Genomic DNA, 22,766 nt, shown 5'->3' with positions numbered 1-22,766 from the left:
TAGGAACTTTCTAAGGAATTCTGCCAAAAATCAATGAAGCTTGAATTAATTTAAAAGCACCTATAAAACATAATTTAATTGCGTTATACTGCTAAGGATAAAGTCAGATTTTTTTTTGTTATTAAAGTTAGTTTAGAAGGAGAGAATGCGATTATCAGATTTTGCAATCAAAGAGAATAAAGTTATAAAGCGACATGCACCATAAACCATATATTTGACAATGGTGGCTATAACTAACGTTTTGAACCCAGGGAAGCTCTAAACTAGCAATAAAAAAGAGCAGTTACTTCAGGTCAGAACTTAAATTAGCTTTTTATAGTCAATAGGAAAAATATGATAATGGGGGGAAACTGAGCTTCAGAGAGTTTCTTGGCTGATACATCTTCGGAACCGCCGTTTATTCTTAAAAACAATAACAATAAAAAAGGAAAAACTTACGTCAAATGATCACGTATAGAGTCGATTTTTATGTCCCCGATAATTAAATCTACCTCGGGCAAAGATTATTTTGTTTATTCAAGTACACCATTGGTTAAACGGTCAGTTGGAGATTAAGGGGCAGGAGTCTCTTTAAAAAATATTAAATGAATATAAAACCAGATAAAAAAACGCTCAACGTTTTCTGGAAAAAAAAACAAAAAAAAAAACACTAAAAATTTAAGTGAGAGCTGGAAATAAGGAAACTTACCAATAAAATAAAGATTTTAATAGCACAAAAATCAAGTAAGATATTGTTTGAAACAAAATTCTTGCGTCAAATTCCTAAAAAAAGCGTGGAGGTTTCTTCAAGGATTTCAAGGCGTTCAAGAAACAAGAAGAAAAATTGATGGAGGGATTTGCCAGTGCATTCTAAAATTTGTGTAATAAATGGAGCAAAATTCTGGAAAATTGCGAATCTAAAGAGGAAAATTTCGAATCGCATGCACTATTATTTTTCGATTTCTTTCCAAGTACTCCTTCAGTTCAGAGCCTTTAAAAAATGACAGAATAAAATAATTTATTTTATCATTGTTCGTGTGTTTAAAGAAAGCCCACACAGTAATTTTTGTATTTATTTGGCAGCTGCATTTTTTTTTCGACCAATCAGGAATTTTCAAAATCGTACATAAGAGATATTCTGATAGGCTGCTCTCGAACACTCGGGATATCGAAGTTTATAAAGTAGTTCATGGGATAAATCTTTTATAAGCTTTTTTACCTAAACAACCTGTTCAAATTTACAATATACAGCGATAACTTCAGAAGCAACCTCTTATTCCTTCTTAAAAAAATGCAGACGACTAGGCATCATATAGGAAGCTGATCCATGAACATCTTAAGCCAATGGTCCCAACGCTAAGTCTAGGACACACTTCAAGCCAAACTTCAATGCAAAGCAATAATGCGGCTTCATTTAGTGTACAGAATATGCAAAATGTAGGTCATTTTTTTTCTACTTTTTATCCAGTTACTATTGCCGTAATTCAATTTTTCTTTCGTTGTTAACGTTGTTTCATTTTCATTTACTTTCTGTTATTTCATTGTTTTCTTTAGATCTTCTTTTATTAAATTCACGGTCGTTTTTCTTTAATATCAAAATCCACTACACCTTCATTTACTTGGTAACGTATGAATTCAGTTCAACTAACTACTTAAAAGGTTCCTGATTTCTTTACTTTTGAACTTTGTTATCAAAATTTCCAGGGAGGTAGATCAACGTTAACAAAATCCCTTAGTCTTCCTAAGGCTCTGGCAAAATATAGAATTTGCTTGATAATATCCCGTCATACATTTTAAGGGCCGGAGAAAAAAAGGACTTTTAAAAGTTAAAAACAGCACTCTCTAGTGCAATCTTCTGACTGAGGAATTTTTTGTCCTAGACTAACGCTCATTTTATGGTTTCTTACGAAGAAAGTTTTGAGTTTGAATTTTGACTATTCAGTTTTGTAAGTTTTAAGTAAAAAATCAACTCTTGAAGAAAAAACCCATATAAGCGGATAAAGGCTCGCTCGAGGATTTTTAGGACCAAAATACAGAGAAACAGAGTTTGCTTGCAAAAGAACCAATGAAGTTTTGCGTACTTTTTATAAACTCAAAATTTGACATAGCAACAAGGGATAAAAAGGTGAGGTTATTTGGGCTCTATTTCTGACATAGGCCTGAGAAACACTTAAGAAATCATGTGACTGGCTTGCAAAAATATGTCACAAAAAAAACATAATTATAGCACACTTTTTAACACGGAAATATGGGATAGTAATATCTCTTTTTTTCTTTAATCACAGAAACTTATTTCTAGAAGACCTGTCAGATACGTCCTTTGGTTTTTAGCAGTTGAAACACACCATCTCTCAACAAACTATGAATTATTAGTTTAACTGAAAGTTGAGGCATTTGACTTTTTGAAAAGCAAAAATTAATATTTTAAAAAAGCAGATTTTTTTTCATTATCGATTCTTAAATTTTACGACAGCCATTTTTTTTAAACCAAGTATTTGTTATCATTTAATGTTGAATCATTGCTTTGCATGATTGTCTACCATAACATGCAATCCAAAAGTCGTTTAAGATACAGATCTAGAAAAAAAAGACGAGAAAAACAGAGAACTGCTAATAACTTCGGCAGCAATAGTTTTTTGACTGGTGCAAGAATATATCACGTATATCTTGGATGCATCTTACTTTTATTAGATCGTTTTTAAATTTCATATATCATATGCCAGCGACTTAAGAGGACTCGGTATCACAAGTAATAACTTAGAATTTAGGACTAATATAACGTTGGTATTAGTTCTTCTTTTTTTGGTTCCGGTTATATCTCCTCGTATACACTCTCATCTACACTCCAGTATCTCCTAAAATACATCATCCTCGTGGGTATTGATCCTTCTTTTTTGGCTCTGGTTATATCTCCTCATATACACACTCCTCTATATTCTAGTACCTCGTAAGAGTATATCCGAAGATAAACTCTCCTCGTGGGTAAAAATTCCTTCTTTTTTGGCTCTGGTTATATCTCCTCATATATACTCTCCCCTATATTCTAGTACCTCTACTACTACTACTAAAAACTCACCGCAGCACCAAGCCACCTGAGGCCAAGACAGCTACGCACGCTCCTCCTCCACCCAAATCTATTGAAAGCCTCCCTTTTTACACCCGCCCACAAAGTTCCGATTTCCTTTAAATCTTTCTTTATGACGTCCTCCCACCCCAGACGGGGACGACCTGCTTTTTGTTTAGCCCTAGACGGTTGGCCGTAAAAAAAAAAAAGATCTTCGGCAATCTGTCATCCTTCATCCGCACAACGTGCCCTAGCCACCTCAACCTTTCTTTCATTATAGCCCTAGAGAGCGGTATTGAACCACATTTTTCGTATAGCCTATTTTTTGAAATACGGTCAGTCAGCCGGCTACCCAGAACAATCCTTAAGCAATTTCTCTGGAAAACATCTAGCAAATCTTCATCCGCTTTTCGGAGAGTCCATGCTTCAGAGCCATATTTGACCACTGTCATCACGGTAGCTTCTAATATTCTAATCTTGGTTTGCAGACTTATCTTCCTATTCTTCTAAACTTTTTTTAAACAGTGAAAAAAACACCCTGAGCCTTAACTATTCTACTTTTAACATCTTCACTGCTCCCACCATCTTTACTAATAATACTACCAAGGTAAGTGAAGCTGCCCACTTGATCAATCTTTTCATTACCCAACGTCACCTTTTCATCTTCACCTATTCCTAGCCTTCTTAACATTAATTTTCAAACCTATTCTAGCACCCGGAACTAGCAAAACCTCTAAAACTTCATTCATTTTGCTCCCACTTTCATCTCGGATGCTTAAATAATCAGCATAATCTAAGTCCAGAAGACTTTTTCCTCCCCATTTGATTCCGTGGTCACCCTGTGCTCCCTGTTCTTCCTGTGCTCCTTAAGAAAAAGTCTGTCAAAATAATCCATAGAAATGGGGATAGAACACAACCCCGCTTAACTCCTGATTTAATACAAAACCAGTTGTTAACCTCATTTCCTACCTTCACCGCACCAGTGTTATTCTCGTACATAGACTAATCACTTTAATGTATTTGTCTGGTATACTATACAAGGATAAAACCTTTACTAAAGTTCTTCTATCAACAGAATCAAACGCTTGCACATACCTATAAAACTGAGGACCAAAGGTGTTTGAAAACTCAGGCAATTCTCAATTATTAGCCTAAGAGGGAAAATTTTGTCGACACATCCTCTACCTTTTCTAAAACCGCACTGTTCTTCTCTTAAAACTTTGTCTATGGCATCTCTCAGTCTAAAAAGTATCATATTACTAAGTAATTTATTACCTAGAGGGACCAGACTAATGCCTCGATAATTACCACACTTACTCTCATCACCTTTCTTATACAGTGGTTTAATTAAGGTTTTCCTAAAATCATTAGGTACTTCCCCTTTTTCAAAAATCATATTCATAATCTTCAGTAACTTATTTTTAACCTCAGAGCAACCATATTTAAGATTAATTAAAAAAACTTTTTCCACAAAATAAGTTTTTCAAAGAAAAGTAAAGAACTCCATTAAACAAAAATGGAGCAAGAATAAAATAATCTACCAAGCTCGAAACTACCACAAATCAGCATCGATAAATAAATGAAACCCAAAAAGAACAGAAATTAAAATAAATAACCGAGTCAAACTCAAAACAGGCAGAAATTAACATAAGTTGGGCGCAAAACCCCTATGCCTCCCCAAGGCCAGAACAAAATTTGTACATTACAGAAAAAATACAAAAAAATGTGCATTGTCAGTTTAATATACATATACTGATATTTAGTAATCAAAATTTTAAAATTATTTGATTTATTAAAGTTATAAAAATAAAAACATTTATATTTTTCTCAGTAAAGTGCAAATTTTGTTGTGGCCTTGGGAAGGCATAAGGGTTTTGCGCCCAACTTATGTTAATTTCTGCTCGTTTTGAGTTTGACTCGGTTATTTATTGTAATTTCTCTTCGTTTTGGGTTTCATTTATTTATCGATGCTGATTTGTGGTAGCTTCGAGCTTGGTAGATTATTTGATTTGATTTTTGCTCATTTATCGTTGAATGGAGTTCTTTACTTTTCTTTGAAAAAATTATTTTGTGGAAAAGTTTTTTTTATTTAATTTCTGTTCGTTTTATATTGACATAGTCTTTTCAGGGAAAAAGAAAATACACTTTAAATCTTTTCGTTTTTTAAGACTTTATAGTTTGGCCCGCTATTTGTATGCTGGAGAAAAATTTTCATCAATTTTTAACAACATACACCATTTTAAAAATCTGTTCAAAAATAGTACTGTTTAACTTAGTTTCATACCTCCTCTAGTTGACCTGAAATGGAAAACTTGATACCATTCGCTAAAAAATCTGTTTACTTTCTCTAATAGCTTTGATACACTTCCAATATTTTGATTTGGTTAAATTTTAAGAGCAGAAGTAGCCTTAAAAGTTTGAACATAATACCCTTAGTCGTTCTTGGGATACTGCTGACATACCTTACTGGGAATTAGCATTAACACAGTGCATTTTGATTTAATCTTAAGGCAACATTTAGTTTTTAAATATAATGGGCAAATGGGAGTGAAAGGGGGATTAGTTGCCCTCAAATCACTTTCGACTATGAAAAAGGGCTTTAGCCCTTTCTTTTTTCAATCAAATGAGCTTCTTTTGAAGTTCCCACGACAACTCCTTCAATACGAAGTGCCCTGGTCTATACAACAACTACAACAAAAACTATTACTAATCACTTTCGACTATTAAAAAGGGCACTAACCCTTTGAATTTCAAATCGAGTGAGCCCTTTTCTGAAGTTTCTACGACACCGTCTTCTATAAAAACCTCATATGCCCCCAGGGCATAACTTAAAACCCTTGCCCTGAGGGCTGTGGCAGAGTATCCTCCTCAAAACCATATTTTCTATGTGTAAATCAACTACGCTGAACAAAATGGCTGTCTCAAAATTTTTATTGGATGTGTCTGGGGGAATGATGGGCGTAGGGGATGGGGCTAGTTGCCCTACAATCACTTTCAACTGTTAAAAAGGGCACTAGCCTGTTGAATTTCCAATCGAGTGAGCTTTTTTTTGAAGTTTCTACGACAACGCCTTCTATAAAAACATTTTATGCCCCCTGGGCATATCTTAAATCCCTTGCCCTGAGGGTTGTGAGGGATTGTCCTCCTCAAAAACGTATTTTCTATGTGGAAATCAACCACACTGAACAAAATGGCTATCTCAAAATTTTTATTGGATGTATTTGGGTGAATGATGGCCGTGGTTGGGGGGGGGCTAGTTGCCCTTCAATCACTTTCAACTATTAAAAAGGGCACTAGCCCTTTGAATTTCCAATCAAATGAGCCCCTTTTGAAGTTTCTATGACAACGCCTTCTATAAAAACCTTATATACCCTAGGATATAACTTAAAACCCTTGCCCTGAGGATTATTGGCGAGTGTCCTCCTCAAAAACGTATTTTCTATTTGGAAATCAACTACGCTGAACAATGGCTATCTTAAAATTTTAATTGGATGTGTTTGGGAGAATGATGGGCGTGGGGGAGGGGCTAGTTTCCCTCCAATCACTTTCGACTATTAAGGATTGAACTAGCCCTTTGAATTTCCGATAGAATGAGCCTGTTTTGAAGTTTCTATTACAACACCTTGAATAAAAAACTTATACGCCCGGAGAGCATAACTGAAAACTCTTGCCCCGAGGGTTTCGGGGGAGTGTCATCCTCAAAAACATATTTTTTCTCTGGAAATTAACTACGCTGAACAAAATGACTAACTCAAAATTTTTATTGGATGTATTTGGGGATTGATGGGCGTGGGGGGACTAGCTGCCCTCCAATTACTTTCGACTATTAAAAAGAGTACTAGCCCTTTGAATTTCCAATCCAATGAGCCTGTTTTGAAGTTTTTACGACAACGCTTTCTATAAAAACTTTATATGCCCCCAGGCCATAACTTAAAACCCTTGCCCTGAGGGTTGTGGGGGAGTGTCCTCCTCAAAAACATATCTTCTATGTGGAAATTAACTACGCTGAACAAAATGGCTATCTCAAAGTTTTGATTGGATGTGTTCGGGGGAATGATGGGCGTGAGGGGGGGGGGGGGCTAGTTGCCCACCAATTACATTTCGACTATTAAAAAGGGCAGTAGCCCGCTGAATTTCCAATCGAATGAGCCTGTTTTGAAGTTTCGACGACAAGGCCTTCTATAAAAACGTTATATGCCCCCAGGGCAAAACTTAAAACCCTTGCCCTGAGGGTCGTGGGGGTGTATCCTCCTCAAAAACATATTTTCTATCTGGAAATCAACTACGCTGAACAAAATGGCTATCTCAAAATTTTGATTGGATGTGTTTGGGGGAATAATGGGCTTGGGGGGAGGGGGGCTAGTTGCCCTCCAATCACTTTCTACTATTAAAAAGGGCACTAGCCACTCCAATTTCCAATCGAGAGAGCCCTTTTCAAAGTTTCTACGACGACTCCTTTGATACGAAGTGCCCGGGTATGGAGAAAAAAAAACCAAAAACAAAACATTAGGCAGCGCTAGCGCGCTGCCTATGAAAAGGTGGGCGTGAGAGGGGGGTTAGTTACCGTTCAATCACTTTCAACTATTAAAAAGGGCACTAGCCCTTTGAATTTCCAATCAAATGAGCCTTTTTTGAAGTTTCTATGACAACGCCTTCTATAAAAACCTTATATGCCCCCAGGCCATAACATAAAACCCTTGCCCCGAGGGTTGTGGGGGAGAGTCCTCCTCAAAAACATATTTTCTATCTGGAAAACAAATACGCTGAACAAAATGGCTATCTCATATTTTTGATTGGTTATATTTGGGGGACTGATGGGCGGGGGGGGAGGGGGTTAGTTGCCCTTCAATCACTTTCGACTATTAAAAAGGGTACTAGCCCTTTGAATTTTCAATCGAATGAGCCTTTCTTGAAGTTTTTACGACAATACCTTCTATAGAAACCTTATATGCCCCCAGGGCATAACTTAAAACCCTTGCCCCGAGGGTTTTAGGGGAGTGTCATCCTCAAAAACATATTTTCTATCTATAAATCAACTACGCCGAACAAAATGGCTATCTCAAAATTTTGATTGAATGTGTTTGGTGGAATGATGGGCGCGGGGGAGGGGGGGGGGGCTAGTTGCCCTCCAATCACTTTCGACTATTAAAACGGGCACTAGCCGTTTGAATTTCCAATCGAATGAGCCTTTTTTTAAGTTTCTACGACAACGCCTTCTATAAAAACCGTATATGCCCCCAGGGAAGAACTTAAAACCCTTGCCACGAGGGGTGTGGGGGAGTGTCTTCCTCAAAAAGATTTTTCTGTCTGGAAATCAACTACGCGGAACAAAATGGCTATCTCAAAAGTTTGCTTGGATGTGTTTGGGGGATTGCTGGGCGTGGGGGGGGCTAGTTGCCCTCCAATCACATTTGACTATTAGAAAGGGCACTAGCCCTTTGAGTTTCCAATCGATTGAGCCTTTTTTGAAGTTTCTACGACAACGCCTTCTATAAAACTTTATATGCCCCCAGGGAATAACTTAAAACCCTAGCTCCGAGGGTTGTCGGGGAGAGTCGTCCTCAAAAACATATTTTCTATCTAGAAATCAACTACGCTAAACAAAATGGCTATCTCAAAATTTTGATTGGATGTGGTTGGTGGAATAATGGGCGCGGGGGGGGGGCTAGTTGCACTCCAATCACTTTCGACTATTAAAAAGGGCACTAGCCGTTTGAATTTCCAATCGAATGAACCTTTTTTGAAGTTTCTACGACAAAGCCTTCTATAAAAACCTTATATGCCCCCAGGGCATAACTTAAAACCCTTGTCCCGAGGGTTGTGGGGGAGTGTCCTCCTCAAAAAGATATTTTATCAAGAAATCAACTACGCTGAACAAAATGGCTATCTCAAAATTTTGATTGGATGTGGTTGGTGGAATGATGGGCGCGGGGAGGGGGGGGGCTAGTTGCCCTCCAATCACTTTCGACTATTAAAATGGGCACTAGCCGTTTGAATTTCCAATCGAATGAGCCTTTTTTGAAGTTTCTACGACAACGCCTTCTATAAAAACCGTATATGCCCCCAGGGCATAACTTAAAACCCTTGCCCCGAGGGTTGTGGGGGAGTGTCTTCCTCAAAAGATATTTTCTATCTGGAAATCAACTTCGCGGAACAAAATGCCTATCTCAAAATTTTGATTGGATGTGATTGGGGGAATGACGGGCGTGGGGGGCTAGTTGCCCTCCAATCACTTTCGACTATTAGAAAGGGCACTAGCCCTTTGAGTTTCCATTCGAATGAGCTATTTTTGAAGTTTCTACGACAACGCCTTCTATAAAACTTTATATGCCCCCAGGGAATAACTTAAAACCCTAGCTCCGAGGGTTGTCGGGGAGAGTCGTCATCAAAAACATATTTTCTATCTGGAAATCAACTACGCTGAACAAAATGGCTATCTCAAAATTTTGATTGGATGTGTTTGGGGGAATAATGGGCGCGGTGGGGAGAGCGGGCAAGGTGCCCTCCGATCACTTTTGACTATTGCACCGGGTACTATTCCTTTGAATTTTCAATAAAGCGAGCCTTTTTTAAAGTTTTTGCGACAGAACTATCTTTAAAAACCTTATATGACCTCAGGGCATAGCTTAAAACCCTAGCCCCGACGATTTTGGAGGCGTGTCCTCCACCAAAACATATTTTATACGCTGAACAAAATGGCTATCTCAAAATTTTGATTGGATGTGGTTGGTGGAATGATGGGCGCGGGGAGGGGGGGGGGCTAGGTGCCCTCCAATCACATTCGACTATTAAAACGGGCACTAGCCGTTTGAATTTCCAATCGAATGAACCTTTTTTGAAGTTTCTACGACAACGCCTTCTATAAAAACCTTATATGCCCCCAGGGCATAACTTAAAACCCTTACCCTGAGGGTTGTCGGGGAGTGTCTTCCTCAAAAACATATCTTCTATGTGGAAATTAATTACGCTGAACAAAATGGCTATCTCAAAATTTTGATTGGATGTGTTCGGGGGAATGATCGGCGTGGGGGGGGGGGGGCTAGTTGCCCTCCAATTACATGTCGACTATTAAAAAGGGCAGTAGCCCGCTGAATTTCCAATCGAATGAGCCTGTTTTGAAGTTTCGACGACAAGGCCTTCTATAAAAACCTTATATGCCCCCAGGGCATAACTTAAAACCCTTGCCCTGAGGGTAGTGGGGGAGTATCCTCCTCAAAAACATATTTTCTATCTGGAAATCAACGACGCTGAACAAAATGGCTATCTTAAACTTTTGATTGGAGGTATTGGGGGGAATATTGGGCTTGGGGGGGGGGCTAGTTGTCCTCCAATCACTTTCGACTATTAAAAAGGACACTAGCCGCTCCAATTTCCAATCGAGTGAGCCCTTTTCAAAGTTTCTACGACGACTCCTTTGATACGAAGTGCCCAGGCCTGGATAAAAAAAAAACCAAAAACAAAACATTAGGCAGCGCTAGCGCGCTGCCTATGAAAAGGTGGGCGTGAGAGGGGGGTTAGTTACCTTCCAATCACTTTCAACTATTAAAAAGGGCACTAGCCCTTTGAAATTCCCATCGAATGAGCCTTTTTTAAAGTTTCTACGACAACGCCTTCTATAAAAACCTTATATGCCCCCAGGCCATAACATAAAACCCTTGCCCCGAGGGTTGTGGGGGAGAGTTCTCCTCAAAAACATATTTTCTATCTGGAAATCAACTACGCTGAACAAAATAGCTATCTCAAAATTTTTATTGGATGTGATTGGGGAACCTACGGACGTGGGGGGGGGTTAGTTGTCCTCCAATCACTTTTGACTATTAAAAAGGGCACTATCGCTTTGAACTTCCAATCGAATGAGCCTTTCTTGAAGTTTCTACGACAATACCTTCTATAAAAACCTTATATGCCCCCATGGCATAACTTAAAACCCTTGCCCAGAGGTTTTTAGGGGAGTGTCCTCCTCAAAAAATATTTTCTATCTATAAATCAACTACGCCGAACAAAATAGCTATCTCAAAATTTTGATTGAATGTGTTTGGGGGAATGATAGGCGCGGGGGGGGGGGATTTACCATCCTATCAGCACCTGGAGCCTTATTATTTTTAATCCTTTTAGCACTGTTGCTAATTCCTCCTCAAAAACAATTCTTCCTTCACATCCAGCGCATCACAAACTTTTTCATTTTCCTCTATATCTCTTCCTTTAACCCTATCTCGGTTAAGAAAATTCTCAAAATGTTCGACCCCTCTCTCTTTAGTTCTTTCCTTATCGCTAATTGCGCCCCAATTCCTATCTTTAACTGGGCCCAGTTAGGATTGACTACTCCCTCTCAATTTGTTAACATACCAGTACAATATTTTACTATTATTCCGTCTAGCTGGATCTTCCAGATTCTCGGCCATTTTATCCATGGCCTCCACATCACGCCTCCTGAGTTCATATTTTATTGCTTTCTCCACTTTTTTTACATTCCTTCTGTTTTCATACGATCTATGACTCAGACACTTCTTGTACAAGTTCTTTTTCCTTTCAATTAAACATAAAGCTTTTTCACTAATATTCTTAGTTGCAGTTCTAGCTTTCTTCCCTACGACACCTTCAGCAACTTCACCAATTTTTTTTTGCCTAAAATTATTCCAACCATCTTCCACATTGTCAAATTTCAAACTCTCAAGTTTAGTATTCAACTATTCCAGGAAATTTTCTGTCAAATTCTCATCCTAGAGTCTACCAACATCATAACCTCTCGGGAGGCAGTTACCCTTCCGATATTTCAGCTTTAAATGAACCCTTGACACTACTAGATGGCGATCTTTACTTTTAACATCAATAACGGTACTCCTATATACCCTAGTGTCTTGTATTGATCCTGCCAGTCTTCGGTTTACTCTAACATAGTCAATAAGGTTTGCTGTCTTACCATCAAGTGAATACCATGTCAACTTATGGGCCATTTTATGACCAAATACCGTATTGGTTATAACTAGATTGTTATACCTACAAAATTGCAAAAGTCTGTATCCATTACTGTTTTCTTTTCCTACACCAAATTTAGCTAGGATGCCATCTATCCCTATTTCTACCGACCTGGGCGTTAAAATCTCCCAGTAATAACATCATATTTCTACCTGGGACCCTGTCTATTTGCTCCTGTAACTGTAAGTAAAATTCACCTGAGTCACTAGTATCTCTGTCAGTCGGTTCTACAGAGGCGTATACTACTATAACTGATACCCTGAACTTTTTAGTCATAAAATGAGCAATTAGTATTATTAATACCTTCCCAGCCTATACAAAACTTAGCAGCTTCTTTGTTCATCACGAGCCCTACTCCTTTTCTATGTACCCAATCCTTCCTTCCTGAGTAAACAAATTCTATATCACCCAATTTCATGCTTCCTTCCCCTGGGATACGAGTTTCTAAAACTCCTAATAAATACAGCTCGAACCGTCTGAATTCATCAGTCAAAATATCGATACAATAGTCATTTTTTAAACGTCGTAACATTCCAAGTTCCTAGTTCTGGTACCTCGTAAGGGTATATCCAAAGATAAACTCCCCTTGTGGGTATTGATCCTTCTTTTTTGGCTCTGGTTATATCTTCCAGGACAAATTTCACTAACAAGACGAAATTTATTGGAAAACCTGGGCACAAAGGTAATATTTTGTTAGCTTTTCAAATATTCAAAATTACCACTGCATCTTTAGATATGTTGAAACCTGAGTAGTACTGTCAGCTAGTATGTATTACCGTTCCTGTCATCAGCAACTTCTATGCCCAAAGTTGTAAAATGATTTTCCTCAAATTAATATTGATAAAAACATATAAATGGCCAGCACTGATTCAGCCAAAGATTTGAAATTTCACTATTCAAAGACATTCTTATGCATACCACGACAGATTGAAGAAGTTTAATAACGCTGACACTTAAAATCCACATTCTTATTGATCAGTCTCTATTTTTCTGATTGGCACCTGATTAAACATATTTATTTAGAAAAGACTGTAGGTAGCAGGGAAAAATTATAAAGGTGTCTGCTAGACATCTGTGCTTCGGAGTGTGACACTGAGCTCCTATAAACTCCCATACTTGCCTTTTACCACATATAGGAAGATCATCATTGGGCTCACTGTCCCAATGAGAGCTCTCAAATTGGTCTTCTATCCACTGAGCACATTTTCTTTTAGAAACATACTTGTTGTAACAGAGGTAAAAGCGACTTGCTACGATTGAAACAAAATCGTTTTTAAGTGTCTCTGATTGACTAGGGAGGCTAATTGTCGCCTTGGATAAAGTTTATTTTTAGGTGACAAGTTTATTTTGGGTAAATATAAATAGATTTAGCCAAAAATAACCACTATTGACGACATATTTGACAAGCAAGCCGGAATAATACTTAAGCGTTACATCTTGTCCTGGAGACACGTAGAATTCAAAAGATTTCTAGAATTCTAAATACAAAATTTTAGACATGGTTGGGACAAAATAATTTTTAAGTATCCCTTGTTTTATAGACTCCCAGATATAACTTTGATACACCACGAAGTAGAATGAAACCATGCCATTAAGCTAACCAGTTAAGTCTAGTTTTCCCTTATTCCAATCAAAGACAATGGGAAATTTATATGAGTGGGGTCTTCGGTAATTTAACAGGGGAAAATAGGGACTATAAAATAATTAGCGTCACTGATAGTGAGGCGTCTGGCAACTTCACTAAAAAGCAGAAAATTGGAGTATTGATATAATTAATCTGCATTGTTATAAGATTAAAGCTGGAAATTTCCCTGTAATGACGAATCATTTAAAGTTTGCACGTTTCAAAGGATTATTCGAATCAAAATCCAGTATGCACAAAACAAGGCCTAAGTTAACTTTGAAGAATCTTGGCAGGTAATTCAGTTGACTTGAAGCATTTTAGAGTAATTGAAGACATAAGTATGGAGCAGTTAAGGTAGATTAACAAAAAGAAGTCGAAGTCTTCAAACACTAGATAGCACTTGGTGGTTTCTCTTTGCAACATTATCACGATTATCTACTGTTATAGCTTCCCCATAGTCTTTGATTCTGATCGTCAGAAACACAAATTCCCAAAAATCATTTGTTTCTCTAAAATTTATGAAAATGTCCAATACACCCTTAAGTTTTGGCACCATATTTTTTCGATATGTCTCATTCTTATGAAAAGCAAAATGGCAGGAGAAAATCCATCAATGTATCTCAAAGGAAGGACAAGTCATAAATTTTCCTTTTCTTGGATGACCATTCTCAACACGAGCCATTCTTTCCAATATTTGCCAGCTTATCAAAATCAACTAGTAAGAGAGATTTTTCCTTTTTCGGACTAAAGTACAATTTAATCTGAAATACAATAGAAGAGCTTATGACAGAAAGAAAACTGCTTTTAAAAGAGATTTTGACATAGCAAGACACTCAACAACAGAACGGAAAAAAAACGTCGCATCTTTAATCAGGAGCTTTAAAGTAACAAAACAGAATCTTTCACATTGAAGAAGCCTTTCAAATATCCTAAAACAAAGGGTACTTGTTAAATATCCCGACTCCACTCAAGAATAATCATCTTTAAGATCTGAGAAAACCAGTTTGTCTGTCTGTAGTAGCTCATAATTAGCTTACTCTCATTGAGAAAAATTATGATGTAGGTATATTTTTATTAAATAATTGATATATAGAGCTGATTAGGTTAGGTATTTAACATAATGCGTTCTGTGCGGTCTGCTTTCCATAATTTTCATCTGTAGTTTCCATAACTGTGTTTCTAAAGTATTGTATTTTCATCATATTTTGGTACATCTCATTAGGATTAACCTAACTTGACTTCTTGGGTGGGGTCGGGATATTCAACAAGAATCAAGAAAAGGTCATTTCGTGATTCATCTTGACAAGAATACAAACAGGGAAAATATTTTGATCGTCGACTGCAACACATACATCTTTTCTAAACTTAAACTATAAAGAACGCACGACTAATCGTAACCAAAGGAATAGTAAAGGGCGAATCTCAATATTGAGAAAACATTCTGATGCTTCGAAAAATAAATTCATAAATATTCATCCTTCAATGGAACGAAAACTAATCCTTTATTTACAATGCAATTTGTCATCCTGTCGCAATGCAAGAAGCACCAATAAAACGTGTTTGCTTCATGTGGCTGATGAAAAGGACGTATCCAGGGTGATTGACTTGAGAAGCAGCTTTGAAAACGATGTCGAAAGAATTTAATTGCCCTTGATAAGTAACTTGGACGGGGAAGGAGGCGGGAGCACAAAAGCATTAATGTATATGAAATTTGAGATATCTTGATTAGCTTTATAGACTAGAAACAAGAAAATATAAAATGTTGAGAACTAACATAGACAGACAAAGAGAGAGAAAATTATGATAACCAATATTGGTCTGAAGAATCCGTCCCAAGGAGAAACTTTGGATGAAATAATTCAGTTTTTTCATTGCTTTATATCCCCCTTACCAATTCTCTGACCTCCAAAGCTCGGATCTAATTGTAACTATAATAGTAGTCAATGTGTGTGATAAATTCACGACTATGACTACTATATAATATTCTATATAATAAATTCTATAATAACTATATAATAAATTCATGGCACTATGACTACTATTATAGTAGTCATAGTGTATGATAAATTACCGGCACGACTAAGACTACTAAATACTAAATTCTATATAGTATTCTATATAATAAATTCTATAATAGCTATATAATAAATTCAAGGCACTATGACTACTATAATAGTAGTCATGGTGTATGATAAATTCACGGCACGACTATGACTACTATATAATAAATTCTATATAATATTCTATATAATAAGTTCTATAATAACTATATAATAAATTCAGGGCACTATGACTACTATAATAGCAGTCATAGTGTTTGATAAATTCACGGCACGACTATGACTACTATATAATAAATTCTATATGATAAATTCTATAATAACTATATAATAAATTCATGGCACTATGACTACTATAATAGTAGTCATGGTGTATGATAAATTCACGGCACGACTATGACTACTATATAATAAATTCTATAATAACTATATAATAAATTCATGGCACTATGACTACTATAATAGTAGTCATGGTGAATGATAAATTCACGGCACGGCTATGACTACTGTATAATAAATTCTACAATAACTATATAATAAATTCACGGCACTATGACTAATATTATAGTAGTCATAGTGTATGATAAATTCACGGCACAAATATGACTACTATATAATAAATTCTATATAGCATTCTATATAATAAATTCTATAATAGCTATATAATAAATTCACGGCACGACTATGACTACTATATAATAAATTCTATATAATATATTCTATATAATAAATTTTATAATTACTATATAATAAATTCATGGTACTATGACTACTATAATAGTAGTCATAGTGTATGATAAATTCACGGCACGACTATGACTACTATATAATAAATTCTATATAATAAATTCTATTATAACTATATAATAAATTCATGGCAATATGACTACTATAATAGTAGTCATGGAGTATGATAAATTCACGGCACGACTATGACTACTATATAATAAATTCTATAACAGCTGTATAATAAATTCATAACACTGACTACTATAATAGTAGTCATGGTGTATGATAAATTCACGGCAAGACTATGAGTAATATAATATATTCTATATAATAAATTCTATAATAACTATATAATAAATTCATGGCACTATGACTACTATAATAGAAGTCATGGTGTATGATAAATTCACGGCACGACTATGACTACTATATAATAAATTCTATATAATATTCTATATAATAAATTCTATAATAACTATATAATAAATTAACGGCACTATGACTACTATAATAGTAGTCATAGTGTATGATAAATTCACGGCACGACTATGACTATTATATAATAAACTTTATATAATAAATTCTATATAATAAATTCTATAATAACTATATAATAAATTCATGGCACTATGACTACTATAATAGTAGTCATGGTGTATGATAAATTCACGGCACGATTATGACTACTACATAATAAATTCTATAATAACTATATTATAAACTCATGGCACTATGACTACTATAATAGTAGTCATGGTGTATGATAAATTCACGGCACGACTATGACTACTATATAATAAATTCTATATAATATTCTATATAATAAATTCTATTATAACTATATAATAAATTCACGGCAGTATGACTACTATTATAGTAGTCATAGTGTATGATAAATTCATGGCACGACTATGACTACTTTATAATAAATTCTAAATAATATTCTATATAATCAATTCTATTATAACTACATAATAAATTCACGGCACTATGACTACTATAATAGTAGTCATAGTGTTTGATAAATTCACGGCACGACTATAACTACTATATAATAAGTTCTATATATTAGATTCTATAATAACTATATAATAAATTCATGGCACTATGGCTACTATAATAGTAGTCATAGTGTACAATAAATTCACGGCACGACTATGACTACTATATAATAAATTCGGCACGACTATGACTACTATATAATAAATTCTATATAATATTCTATATAATAAATTCTATAATAACTCTATAATAAATTCACGGCACTATGACTACTATTATAGTAGTCATAGTGTATGATAAATTCACGGCACGACTATGACTACTATATAATAAATTCTATATAGTATTCTATAAAATAAATTCTATAATCACTATATAATAAATTCATGGCACTATGACTACTATAATAGAAGTCATGGTGTATGATAAATTCACAGCGCGACTATGAGTACTATATAATAATTTCTATATAGTATTCTATATAATAAATTCTATAATAACTATATAATAAATTCACGGCACTATGACTACTATTATAGTAGTCATAGTGTATGATAAATTACCGGCACGACTATGACTACTATATAATAAATTCTATAGAGTATTCTATATAATAAATTGTATAATAGCTATATAATAAATTCACGGCACGACTATGACTACTATATAATAAATTCTATATAATATTCTATAATAAATTCACGGCACTATGACTACTATAATAGTAGTCATAGTGTATGATAAATTCACAGCACGAATATGACTACTATATAATAAATTCTATATAATATTGTATATAATAAATTCTATAATAACTATATAATAAAGTCACGGCACTATGACTACTATAGTAGTAGTCATAGTGCAGGATAAATTCACGGCACGACTATGACTACTATACAATAAATCCTATATAATATTCTATATAATAAATTCTATAATAACTATATAATAAATTCACGGCACTATGACTACTATAATAGTAGTCATAGTGTATGATAAATTCACGGCACGGCTATGACTACTATATAATCAATTCTATATAATATTCTATATAATAAATTCTATAATAACTATATAATAAAGTCACGGCACTATGACTACTATAATAGTAGTCATAGTGTATGATGAATTCATGGCAAAACTATGACTACTATATAATAAATTCTATATAATATTCTATGTAATAAATTCTATAATAACTATATAATAAAGTCACGGCACTATGACTGCTATAATATTAGTCATAGTGTATGATAAATTCACGGCACGACTGTGACTACTATATAATAGATTCTATATAATATTTTATATAATAAATTCTATAATAACTATATAATAAATTCACAGCACTATCACTACTATATAATAAATTCTATATGATATTCTATATAATAAATTCCATAATAGTATAATAAATTCACGGCACTATGACCACTATAATAGTAGTCATATTGTATAATAAATTTACGGCACGACTATGACTACTATATAATAAATTCTATATAATATTCTATATAATACATTCTATAATAACTATATAATAAATTCACGGCACTATGACTACTATGATAGTAGTCATATTGTACGATAAATTTACGGCACGACTATGACTACTATATAATAGATTCTATATAATATTTTATAAAATAAATTCTATAATAACTATATAATAAATTCACGGCACTATGACTACTATAATAGTAGTCATAGAGTATGATAAATTTACGACACGACTATGACTACTATATAATAGATTCTATATAATATTTTATATGAAAAATTCTATAATAACTATATAACAAATTCACGGCACTATGACTACTATAATAGTAGTCATAGTGTATGATAAATTTACGACACGACTATGACTACTATATAATAAATACTATAGGATATTCTATATAATAAATTCTATAATAACTATATAATAAATTCACGGCACTATGACTACTATAATAGTAGTCATAGTGTATGATAAATTCACGGCACAACTATGACTACTATATAATAAATTCTATATGATATTCTATATAATAGATTCCATAATAACTATATAATAAATTCACGGCACTATGACTACTATATAATAAATTCTATATAATATTCTATATAATAAATTCCATAATAACTATATAATAAATTCACGGCACTATGACTACTATTATAGTAGTCAAAGTGTATGATAAATTCACAGCACGACTATGACTACTATATAATAAATGCTATATAGTATTCTTTATAATAAATTCTAGAATAACTATATAATAAATTCATGGCTCTATGACTACTATAATAGTACTCATAGTGTATGATAAATTCACGGCACGGCTATGACTACTATATAATAAATTCTATAATGACTATATAGTAAATTCACGGCACTATGACTACTATAATAGTAGTCATAGTGTATGATAAATTCACGGCACGACTATGACTACAATATAATAAATTCTATTTAATATTCTATATAATAAATTCTATAATAACTATATAATAAAGTCACGTCACTATGACTACTATAATAGTAGTCATAGTGTATGATCAATTCACAGAACGACTATGACTACTATATAATAAATTCTATATAATATCCTGTATAATAAATTCTATAATAACTATATAATAAAGTCACGGCACTATGACTACTATAATAGTAGTCATAGTGCATGATAAATTCACGGCACGACTGTGACTTCTATATAATAGATTCTATATAATATTTTATATAATAAATTCTATAATAACTGTGTAATAAATTCACGGCACTATGACTACTATATAATAAATTCTATATGATATTCTATATATTAAATTCCATAATAGTATAGTAAATTCACGGCACTATGACCACTATAATAGTAGTCATATTGTATGATAAAGTTACGGCACGACTATGACTACTATATAACAAATTGTATATAATATTCTATATAATAAATTCTATAATAACTATATATTAAATTCACGGCACTATGACTACTATAATAGTAGTCATATTGTATGATAAATTTACGGCACGACTATGACTACTATATAATAGATTCTATAATAACTATATAATAAAATCACGGCACTATGACTACTATAATAGTAGTCATAGTGTATGATAAATTTACGGCACGAGTATGAATACTATATAATAAATTCTATATGATATTCTATATATTGAATTCTATAATAACTATATAATAAATTCACGGCACTATGACTACTATAATAGTAGTCATAGTGTATGATAAATTCACGGCAAGACTATGACTACTATATAATAAATTCTATGATATTCTATACAATAGATTTCCTAATAACTATATAATAAATTCACGGCACTATGACTACTATATAATAAATTCTATATAATATTCTATATAATAAATTCAATAGTAACTTTATAATAAATTCACGACACTATGACTACTATAATAGAAGTCATAGTGTATGATAAATTCACGGCACGACTGTGGCTACTATATAATAAATTCTACATAATATAAATTGCATAATAACTATATAATAAATTAACGGCAATATGACTACTATAATAGTAGTCATAGTTTATGATAAATTCACGGCACGACTATGACTACTATATAATAAATTCTATATAATAAATTCTATAATAACTATATAATAAATTCATGGCACTATGACTACTATAATAGAAAGTCATGGTGTATGATAAATTCACGGCACGACTATGACTACTATATAATACATTCTATATAATATTCTATATAATATATTCTATAATAGCTATATAATAAATTCACGGCACTATGACTACTATACTAGTAGTCATAATGCATGATAAATTCACGGCACGACTATGACTATTATATAATAAATTCTATAATAACTATATAATAAATTCATGGCACTATGACTACTATAATAGTAGTCATGGTGTATGATAAATTCACGGCACGGTTATGACTACTACATAATAAATTCTATAATTACTATATAATAAACTCATGGCACTATGACTACTATAATAGTAGTCATGGTGTATGATAAATTCACGGCACGACTATGACTAGTATATAATAAATGGGGGAGGTGGTTCCAAAATAAATGTTAAAAAAGCCAACTCATATGTAAAAAATTAACAAAATATAGTAAGATTTTTTACAAATCTAGATATTTCGAGCTAAAGTGAATCAGTCTACCGATTAATCAATTTAGCATTATACTTTAGATTTGATTTAGAATTATAATTTACATAGGTTGAGAAATGGAATACTATTTTTCAATACTTAAAGGGAGGGGTTGAATCAACGCGTATAAGAAAGTAACGCTTTTGCTGCTGCTTGAAGATATTCATTTGAGTACATAGAATATGTTTGAAGATTTCTTCACTATGAAGAAAGTATTGAAGAAAATTTATTGTGTATCAGAATAATGAAATTAGAATTCTAAATGACAAAAAAAAGGATTCCTGGAAATCCAAGCAATTTTTTACTTTTTAAATGTTTTAAGTATAAAAGAAAAACTATTTAAAATATATATATTTCGTTATTTAGATAACCTCGATACACATGGTGTGTTTTGATTTACCTCGCTCTTCCACCGTGAATAGATGCTAAGTTCCACAGAAGTTTATGGCGTAATTATCTTTCAGGCAAATCAGAGACAGTTCGATTTTCAGCCACCTAATCCCCCCAGACCAAAAATTTAAGCCCCCCCCCCAAACTGTCTCTGAAAGTTCTAGCTTGATACCCTCAAGTCGTTCCGAAGCCTTTACCGATATGATACTTGGGTAACCTGGATATACATAGTGTCTTGCGGTTTATCTTGCAACTTTACTACGAATAAGCTCTAAGGCTCACATGTACTTATAGTGTAAAAATGTATGTGGCTTGGAGAAAACATTTTGTTAGGCTTATGTCCTCTGTCCCACTACACTAAATGAAACCTAGAGGTCTACTTGACCAACTCAACCCTCCATGGAAGTTTCAACTGGAATCTTCAGTTTGTCCCAGAAATATTACATATACGCTATTTTGATAATGTGGGTGTACAGTCTTAGGATTTATTTCTCTATTTCACCGTGAACAAGCGTTAAGTGAGACGAGACTTAGTTTAAAAATTTTTATGCTGATCAGGAGAGAAGCTTTTTTTGCCCTTTGATGACTCTGCACTTTTAATAATAGAAATGTATGTACATTGGGGGTTTTAAAAAGGCCCTGTCAATGGAATCAAAGCTCTGAAATTTCAAAATATGGCATTATCGCTCAAATTGTTCTCATCACCTTCATTTTAATAAATATATACCTTTCTTACACATATATATTAAATATAATCTATAAATTTTTATTAATATTAA

The 22,766-nt window shown here is 33.8% G+C and overlaps 1 protein-coding gene across 1 annotated transcript in view; it reads right to left on the bottom strand.

Annotated features, from left to right (window-relative positions):
* The window catches only part of LOC148951478 (lethal(2) giant larvae protein homolog 1-like), a 333,083-nt gene that overhangs the window by 39,983 nt on the left and 270,334 nt on the right, over nt 1-22,766 (bottom strand). The window contains exon 20 of the transcript XR_016141914.1: nt 439-568. The gene's annotated coding sequence lies outside the window, so the exon portion shown is untranslated. The remainder of the gene's footprint in view (nt 1-438; nt 569-22,766) is intronic.

This window comes from Artemia sp. Qi Xiang Cuo, chromosome 6, assembly GCF_049724085.1.
Source record: "Artemia sp. Qi Xiang Cuo chromosome 6, ASM4972408v1, whole genome shotgun sequence".
Taxonomy (NCBI): domain Eukaryota; kingdom Metazoa; phylum Arthropoda; class Branchiopoda; order Anostraca; family Artemiidae; genus Artemia; species Artemia sp. Qi Xiang Cuo.
Note: the sequence above shows the minus strand (reverse complement) of the source record. Positions and strands in the feature narration are given on the sequence as shown.